The 10,360-nt window shown below is 41.2% G+C and overlaps 1 pseudogene; it reads right to left on the reverse strand.

The window, feature by feature from the left end:
• Positions 1–1,085: 1,085 nt before the first annotated feature.
• On the reverse strand, positions 1,086–4,837 carry LOC122556970 (protocadherin-10 pseudogene; annotated as a pseudogene).
• Positions 4,838–10,360: the final 5,523 nt, after the last annotated feature.

Genomic DNA, 10,360 nt, shown 5'->3' on the forward strand with positions numbered 1-10,360 from the left:
TATCTAGGAGAAAGTGAGGACTGCAGATGCTGGAGATCAGAGCTGAAAATGTTTTGCTTGAAAAGCGCAGCAGGTCAGGCAGCATCCAAGGAGTAGGAGAATCGAAGTTTCGGGCATGAGCCCTTCTTCAGGAATGAGGAAAGTGTGCCAAGCAGGCTAAGATAAAAGGTAGGGAGGAGGGACTTGGGAGAGGGGCGTTGGAAATGCGATAGGTGGAAGGAGGTTAAGGTGAGGGTAATAAGGTGAGGGTGATAGGCCGGAGTGGGGGTGGAGGCGGAGAGGTCAGGAATAAGATTGCAGGTTAGGAAGGTGGTGCTGAGTTCGAGGGTTGGGACTGAGACAAGGTGAGGGAGAGGAAATGAGGAAACTGGAGAAATCTGAGTTCATCCCCAGTATAGAGGAGGCCACATTGGGTGCAGCGGATGCAGTAAATGAAGTGTGTGGAGGTGCAGGTGAATTTGTGGCGGATATGGAAGGATCCCTTGGGGCCTTGGAGGGAAGTAAGGGGGGAGGTGTGGGTACACGTTTTGCATTTCTTGCGGTTGCAGGGGAAGGTGCCGGGAGTGGAGGTTGGGTTGGTGGGGGGTGTGGACCTGACGAGGGGGTCACGGAGGGAATGGTCTTTTCGGAACGCTGATAGGGGGGGAGGGAAATATATCCCTGGTGGTGGGGTCCGTTTGGAGGTGGCAGAAATGACGACGGATGATACGATGTATATGGAGGTTGGTGGGGTGGTAGGTGAGGACCAGTGGGGTTTCCTCCAAGGCCCCAAGAGATCCTTCCACATCTGCCACAAATTCACCTGCACCTCCACACACATCATTTACTGGATCCGCTGCACCCGATGTGGCCTCCTCTATATTGGGGTGACAGGCTGCCTACTTATGGAACATTTCAGAGAACACCTCTGGGACACCCGGACCAACCAACCCAACCACCCCGTGGCTCAACACTTCAACTCCCCCTCCCATTCCATCCTTTTTTAAGGATGACGTGAAAGTTTCTTGTGAAGTAAGATGGCGAACTGTTATCATGAATAGCAGGGAATAGAGATTTCAAGCATCTAGCACATCAGTTCTGATGAAATCGAATGCCAAGTCAGACATAAGGATTTTAATAGCTTACTTCTTCTCCGTTTATGAATATTCTACAAACTTAACAAGAATTTTACTTAACCACCTATGTTTAACTGTCTCATTGTATCTCGTTAATGAATTACCTATATGTTAATTATCTCAAAGTATCTTATTCGTGAGTCCCAGAAAACTAAGAGACAAGTACAGCAAATGGAAGTTTGGCTTTTATATCTGAGAGAATAGAATATAAATGTAAAGAAGTATTGTTGCAACGATACAAGGTATTGGTGAAACCGCACCGGGAATATTATGCACAGTTTTGGTAACTTCATTTGAGGAAAGATGCAGTGGCATTAGAGGCAGCTGAGAGTAGGTTCACTAGATTGATCCCAGAGATGAGGGGTTTGTCATATGAGGAGAGATTGAACAGTTTCGTCCTGTACTTTCTGGAATTTAGTAGAATGAGGAGCAATCAAGTTGAGGTATTCAAGATGATAAAATATGTGGATAAAATAGATGTGAAGCAGATGCTTCCTCTTATGGGACATTCTAGGATGAGAGTCGTAGCCTTAGAATACGGGGTAGTAAATTTAAAACAGAATCAAAGAGCAATGACTGCTCCCAAAGGCATGTAAGTCTGTGGAATTCGCTGTCCCGAATCGCTCCGCTGAAGTGTGGTGGATGCTGAGACAGTGTGCAAATTTCAGGAAGCGTTAGACAGGTAATGGAGGGATATGGAGAGAAAACAGGAAGCTGGTGGTGAGGAGCACATCAGTTTTGATCGAAAGGCGGAGCAGACTCGATGGGCAAAACGGCCTAATTCTGCAATTATATCTAATGAACATAGGAACCAATTTGAATAATTTAAAACATTGAGGAATATTTCTAAACCGATGATATTTGTTCAATTTATGTGATTCATTGCGTGGCAAGCAGTAATTAAACTGCAAAAACTCATCTATTCAATAGAAGAGCTGCGCTTGAGCAATGCATTTGGTATCAAAGGGCTCTGTATTTACAACTGAACAAATTAACACTCTAAAAGACTCAGCATCTATTGTAATGTTAACAGCAATCACAAAACAGCATTTTAGATACTGCATCTCCAAATTCTGGGTCTGTCTCTACTCCAAAGGGAGAATATGCATTCCAAAAAGAAACATATGCCTCGGGTTTGATATTTTTTGTGGGATGCGTGCTATACATAGACGTATAAATTGCAAATTGATTGCGCATTCACGTATTACATTATCTCTCTGTGTCATGAATATTAGTACCATCCAGAGGCAACGTTGGGTGAGACGGTTTTAAAAACAAAAAATCACTTTTAGAGGATTCAGGTGAGAGACAAACGGTGTAATTATATGAGTCCCGAACAGGCAGAGTTTGAACAGAATCTAGATTTGATTCTGCGACGTCTCTAAAATGAGAAGCATTGGTTGACTTCCTCTGTCCATGGCAACATATTCTAGACGTGTAACAATAAATATTCCTATCTTGTTTGTATTTCACAACGACCAGAAAACATATTATAAATAGAAATATGCAGGAAGTTGATCCGAAAATTATGATCAATAAAAAATTTAAATCTGAAAATAATTCAGGATTTCGAGGTTTGTATTTTCGATCAAAGGTATTTTCAGTAGCGTTATGTTGAACTGTACAGAGAATTGAGACTGTACTGGAGAGACTTGGCTGTCCATTGTCCCTGACCAAAACTGCAATCGCCTGTCTAACAGCAACTTGCTCCCTAAAATTTCGTGTTGTTGTGATTTCTCCAGAGGTAAATTCCACGCTAAAAATGCTCTGATCGGTAGCTTCTAGGAGCTGAAAAGACAGTCTTGCATTCTGTCCAGAATCTGCGTCAGTAGCAATTACTTTGGTCACCAAGTATCCGGGATGTGCAGATTTTGGCACAAACACAATCGCCATGTTTGAGGGTGATACAATGACTGGGGCATTGTCATTTTGGTCCAGAATAATAACATTCACGACAGCAGTGCTGTTCAGTGAGGGGGTTCCACTATCTCGAGCCTGAACTTTGATCTGAAAATTCTTCTGTATTTCGTAGTCAAAAGAGCGCAGTGCATAAATGCGCCCACTTTCTGAATTAACAATAAATTGGCCAGACGAGGAAGTTTCAGTTAAAAAACTGTCCAATAGGAAATACGATATCTCGCTATTCTTGCCCAAATCAGCATCTAAAGCGGTAACTGCAAATACTGATGCACCAGGAACATTGTTTTCCATCAGGAACACATTATATAACAACTGAGTAAACTGTGGTGCATTATCATTTATATCAGAAACCGAAACGTGGATAGTTTTATTTGTTGAAAGAGGGGGTGACCCTGCATCCCAGGCTGATATGGAAATGTTGTAGAAAGGAGTGGTTTCGCGATTCAATGTGTCACTCACTATTAAATTGTATTGCCTGTTCAAAGATTTTTGAAGTTTGAACGGGATATTTGGTGGCAAATGACACTGCACGTGCCCATTTTCGCCGGAATCACGATCCGTTGCACTTATAATGGCGATCACAGTCCCTCCTGCAGCACCTTCGCTTACCTCAATGGATAGAGAGTTTACTTTTAAATCCGGGGCGTTATCATTAACGTCAACCAATTCAACAAGAATCTCCGCGCGTCCAACTAATGCGGGCGTACCATTGTCCACAGCTTCTACATCAAGTTGGTAAGCTTTCTTTTCTTCATAGTCCAGTGAACCTTGAACATTGATCTGTCCAGTTTCTGGGTTCAAATTGAACAATTCCCTCACCCTGTGAGAAACGTAGTTAGTTAAATAGTACCTTACCTCGCCATTTGTTCCCTGGTCCAAATCAACAGCATGTAATGTTGTGATCACGGTACCTATAGGTATGTTCTCCAATGCGTTAATGTTGTATATCTGATGATCAAATACTGGGGCATTATCATTTCCATCCAGTACAGTGATGACTATTTCTGTAGTACCAGATCTTCGAGGAATTCCACCATCAATGGCCGTCAGTGTCAGATGAAAACTCGAGTGTTGCTCCCGGTCTAAGGGGTTTTCTAACATCAGCTCTGCAATTTTACTCCCATCACTTCTGGTCCGAGTGTTCATTCCAAAATGTTTGTTTGTGCTGATTTCATAACTACTCACTGCATTTGTACCCACATCTGCATCGTGCGCACTCTCGAGTGGAAAAAGTGCTCCTGCTGCAGTTAACTCAGATACTTGAAAAGCATATCTCATTTTGGGAAATATAGGCGAGTTATCATTTACATCCAATATTTCCACATCGACAAGATACATTTCTAATGGATTGTCTACCGCTAAATCCTGGGAAATAGAGCAAGTTGCACTTTGCCCACACAGCATTTCCCTGTCGATTCTCTCGTTCACAATTAAAATACCACTCCCCATATTCACCTTCAGCAACTGCATTCTGTCGTCAGTGACGAGCCGAAATTTGCGAAATGACATCTCTCCAATGCTTAGGCCTAAATCTTCCGCGATATTCCCAACAACAGCACCGCGCTCCATTTCTTCGGGGATCACGTATTGTATTTGAGCGAAAATTAGATCCGAGACGCAAGTCAGTAACACAAAAAAGAGCAGCCGGCTGAGCCTTCTCGCCATTGTTCCGTCTTCGATCCAATTGTAAGTCTGCCCAAAATGCCGCCTAATATCGTTTCCTTGTCTGGCTCTCTATGAAATGAAACACATTTCTGATGAAGGAAAATGACGACATTAAAATGGTAGGCGTGAAATCTCGAACTGACCGATCTTTCAGTGCAAAATGGTTTAGATGCGGGCGACGTTAGCCTCCTCTTTGCTTCTCCGCTGTGTTTCATATCATAGGAAAGAGGGAGGAGGTAGATCTCTTACAGGGTTTGGTTTTCTTATTGGTAGACAGCGACACAAAGAGTCCTTACCCATTATTGCACTAATCATTTCTTAAAGCAGAACTGCTCACAATGAGTTATAATACCAATCAATTCTATATTTAATGGTGCGCAATTAAAATCTTCCGTTGCGCTGGTTAATATTGTGTACGGTTTTTGTTAGTGAAGGTGAATCGTTTGCAATTGACCATTCATAACCAATGACAGCGTAACTTAGAAATAAACTGTATTTAATCAAGTCGAAAAGATTTAAGAGACGTCAATCTTATAAAAATACTTTCACTCAGGCTTTTCGAATTACATCAACCTCTTTCAACCATGTGAGGTGTGTTGACAAAATGAATTCTTGATGATGAAGTACCGTTTCTGAAAGCATGTTTCTGCTGATTTTAATTATTGTGCAATCCTATATGTTTTTTTGGATATGAGGAAATCTGTTTTTCGTTTGCATTGTTAATTCGTTGAACTGTTTTTCCACGTTTAGAATCAAACTTACATGGTGAAGGTTGACAAGAAAATACATGACATTCTTACAGAGTACGTTGATATTACTAGGTTTCATAGCAAATCTCAACTATGAAATTTATGAAGATAGTGCCCATATGGTGCTTGTTGGGGCAAACGTCTAATGTATCCAGTCTGCCTGTAGCATGCAACTTTCAGATGGTTAATTATGTCAATACTGAAGCAACAGTTTATATATGATACATAATTTGAATTTAAGGAAAAGAAATGTACAACTCTTGATAGAGGAGAACATTTTAAATACTCAGAAACTGTTCTATAGAATGGAGATTATGTGCTTCGGCTTTAGAGTGTTGGGTTGTTCATCCCTGGTATTTTGCAGTCTTTGATGATTCTGTGATGGGGATGTTCTTTATTCTTCTCTCGGACCTTTGAACTGCTCGAAAGAAGGTGATGTCTCTCTTCCTTGTAACCTCTCCCTCTTGCAATCAGTTTCCTCCTAGAACTCTTAATATGGTTAATTTGTAAGCTGGAAATCTATGCCGTGTCACTCACCAGTATGAAAACTTTGAGATAATGACATTGATAACTAGTAATTATGCTCAGATGACCAGTGTCACTTGCCTGCCCCACTAAAACAGTAAATGAGTATTTTCTCAAAATGATACATTGATAATAGGATACCTATAGTGGCAGATCAGGAATTGGTGCTAGTTCAACAGTAATTCACATGATTCTTTCGCTTTTTCCTTTTTTTTTTGTGCTCGCGATATACAAAGTTAGTTTCAGGTAAATTAGCTGGTAAATTAAATCTTATGCCACACAGCAAGCAAAAGGAAAAGTCCGTTTTGAAGGGTCACTAATTTCCAACACTGTCCTCTTTGAGAAGCGAAAACGCTTTTCGACATTCACAGCTAATATTACTTATCTATCCAGTTTTAAGTATAATTTTCATTTCCTAATACTTTGATTATCTGACATAGAAAACATACCAAAAGTATCAGACTGGTTGATGTCAACCATTATGTGACTACTTAACGTAAGTCGACATTTCCATCAAGGGGTCCGGCTGACATTGTTTCCAAAGTCATACCACTTGTTCTCTCCTAGCCTTTCAATTTTTTGACCTGGATGTGAACTAGATGTGATCGTGTTATGTTTGGTAAATAGAGGATTTCTTTGAGGTACAAGGATAATGGGAGGAGTCAGTGGCCAAATTCAGAGATGGCATAAAACAGTATGCTTACTCGGATGGTTTCTGATTATTCCAATATCAGAAGGGTGGACAAAAAAAAAAACCCTTTATCTTGGTTTCAGAATGTTAGAAACATTCCAGATAAATATCACACCCAATCAGTCATTCATTGTCCTGATACTAATTGTGAAGCAATAGGTCCGCATCTGGACACACTGTTTATGATCACTCAGCGCTTATCTTTATTGAACATGCATGCCAGTATTGGGTGATTTTATGTCTCGGTTGGAGACAACTCTCAGCACAGCAGGGTTTCTAATTTCACAACAGCACATGTATATCACTCCTCTTCAGAACAACGTGTAGTAGGTCTGGAACTGTTTCATGTGTCACGTCATTGTATATGCACTCATGAATCGGAGTAACAACCAGTTACTCCCTTCACAGTTTGTGGAGCCTATTCCTTCTCACTTTATTTCCCAATTGGACTAGCAGCTTTCCAAATTCCTTTTTTCCCAATATTTCTCTTTGTCTTTTACTGATTCTACATTGAAACTATCCAAATATCCTCTGAGGACTTTGGATAATTATTGGCTCTAAATGTTGCATGTAGTTACAAACATACACTATGCTTGGTCTTACAAGATCGTAAGCTCTCATTTTTACCTTATTGAGTATTTTTGGGTGGATGTTTTCACATTGAGTCTACCCCCAACCACCCCACCCACATCACCACCCTTAGCCTTCAACTGTCCAACTGAAAATGCATCTTCATATATATTTATTGTAATGACGTCTCACCAATCTTAACTTTGATTTTAAAGTAAATTCCTATTCGTTTTCATTGATGCAGACAAGGATCCCACTCTTCCAGTCTCAATGGGAGTCTGCTGTTGGATGAAGAGATGTACTTGAGGCAGATGGTTGCGGGAATGAGTGTGACCTTCATGCAGCAGTATGCTCCTTTTGTTGTTCCCACATGGCATCCACTTCCATCAACAGCAAGTCTTGAGGTTTGCAACACCTTCCCAAATACTCCTCCTCTCCTTTGGGCGATCTTGGGCCAGTGATTTCCAGGCATCTGTGAGATTGCCACACTTCACCTTGAGAGTATCACTGAAACACTTCCTCTGTCCTCCTATGGAACATCTACCGAGTCGAAGCTGGCAGTAGACCACCTGCATGAGGAGTCTCTTGTCCGTCATGCAGATGACGTGTCCAGCCACGAAAGCTGATCAAGGGTAGCTTTGCTTTAATGCTGAGGACATTGGCCTTGTCGAGGATGCTGGTGTTTGTGCACATTTCTCCCTAGCAGATTCCCAGGATTTTGCTGAGACTGCATTGGTGGCACTGCTCCAGCACTTCCAGGTAACTGCTGTAAGCATAGGAGGGCGGGAACTTCCACAGCTCTGTAAACCATGATCTTGGTGTCGGATTTGATGTTGTTGGCCTTGAACTCCCTTTCCCTCAGGCAGCCAAAAGCTGCACTAGCACACCGTAGGCGTTGCTGGATCAGTTCATCAATAGCTGAATGGCTGATAGGACACTGCCTCGGTACGGGAAGTGGTAAACATTCTCTAAGGCCTTCCTGTGGATGCTGATGATCGGGGGTTCTCTCCACAATGCCAGGTTCGGTTTCTGGAGATACTTTATCCTGTGGATGTTCACAGTAAGACCCATGGTCTCATAAAGGTGCTGATGATTGTTTGGTTGCATCCTCTGAAATTGCATATATCCAAGCATCACTTGCATACTGGAGCTCGATGGTATTGGTTAGGGTGAATTTGGCTTTGACTTGAAAGCGTTGGAAGTTGGATAACTTCCCATATGTTCCATAAGTTAGCTCCATTCCATTGTGGAGTTTGTCGGTGGTGAGGTAAAGCATTGAAGTGATGCTGATCGAGAAGAATGTTGGGGCAATGACACAGCCTACTTGACACTGGTCTGAATGTGGAATGGGTAAGTGGTACAGCTCTTTGTGGTTACCATGATTTTCATGTCGTTGTGTAGCAAGTGAGGGATGGTGACAAACATCATAGTGCAACCAAACTGGAGAAGTATGCTCCATAAGTCTTCCTAATTGACAGTGCAAGTGTCTTCATAAGGTCGAAGAAGACCTCATGCACGGGTAGTTTCTTTTATCTGGATTTTTTCTGCCTCTATTGTGGGGAGAACATCATGTCCCTTGTGTCCCTCCGTGGTCGAGAGCCACATTGCAATTCCGGGAGAGGTTCCTCCGGCACAGAAAGTATATGGTTGAGGAGGACTTTGATGATGACGTTTCTAATGGTCAACAAAAGGGATATTCCCCCTTTTGTCGACCATTAGAAAAGCAAAGCGTTCCCATCGGCCTGGTCCTGCACCATATCACACCAAACCTTTGCTATTCATGTATCCATCTAAATGTCTTCTAAATATAATTGTACCCACATACACCAGTTCCTCAGGACATTCATTCAACACATGAACCGCCTTTAGTATAAAAATAATTGCTTCTTATCCCTTTCTTAAATCTCACTCCTTTGCACTGTGTTCATAAGTGGCCAGGCCATCTGGCTTAATGGACAGCCTCTGATGGATATAACGTATAAAATTGTGAACTTCCACAATGAAGGCGACAAAGCTATAAACAGGCGTTGTGTGTATAATAATTCAGTTCCCACCATTGCTTTACTTATTGATGGCTGGAACCAATCAGAAAAAAAGCTCTTCAAACTTGGAGAGACGAAGTATCCACCATCATTTGTTTCCTTGACTTCCTTTGACTGAGTGTTTTGAGAAGAGTCATGAACATTTTCACAAATAAAGTGGCATTTTCTCTTTTTTTGTTTTACCTGTGGAGAATCCAGAACGATGAAACCAACAGTTCAAATCAATCTTTCGTTTAAGAAAAGAATTCATGGACAATACACATCTGTGAATTAGTGGAAAATACACGAGCAAAGATTACCAGAAAGTTATGCATCATATGAAAATGCATGATTACAAATCATATCTACTCCTTTGTTGCCAACTTGTATACAATGTCACCATATATAATACAGACTGCAGTTTCCTGAAAGTATTACAACTTTCAGAACATTTCATGAAATCCTGCTTTGCAATTGAAATGTTTCCTTTTGAATTTTCGGAGAGATAATGCATTGCCAAATTATCAGCTGACATTTTGGAACACATTTACATGGATGGCATTTAATCATGCAATTGAAACATAGGCATTGAAACGCTTGTGTTTCATGTTTTAAAATAACAAATTTAAAATATTCCCTTCCAGAATATTTAAACTACGGTCATAATATAAAAATGCACATATACAATCAATCAGACAAGCAATTTAGAGTCAGTGTTATATCAAAATGAAAAAGAAGGAACTGCATGCAATTGCTTTCTTGTTTTGGGATTTGCTTTGGCATTAAGGAACCACAGCAAAACTGGAATCAGTGGGAATCATAGACAGAAATCTCCACTGGTTTGAGTCATAACTGGAGCAACACATAATTGGTGTAATTGTTGGACGGAAGCCATCTCAGCACCAGGACATCTTTCTGAGAGTTACTCAGGGGAATATCCTAAGAGCAGTCATCATCAGCTGCTTCATCAATACACTTCCTTCAATAATAACGTCAGAAGTAAAAAATGTTCAGCACCATTTTCAACCCTCAGATATGATGCGGCCCGTGTTCAAATGGAACATGATGTGGACCATATCAAGTCTTGGACTGAAGAGTGGCAAG

This window comes from Chiloscyllium plagiosum, unplaced genomic scaffold (genome assembly GCF_037043375.1).
Source record: "Chiloscyllium plagiosum isolate Xiang-an unplaced genomic scaffold, Cpla_swu_hap1 HiC_scaffold_16, whole genome shotgun sequence".
NCBI lineage: Eukaryota > Metazoa > Chordata > Chondrichthyes > Orectolobiformes > Hemiscylliidae > Chiloscyllium > Chiloscyllium plagiosum.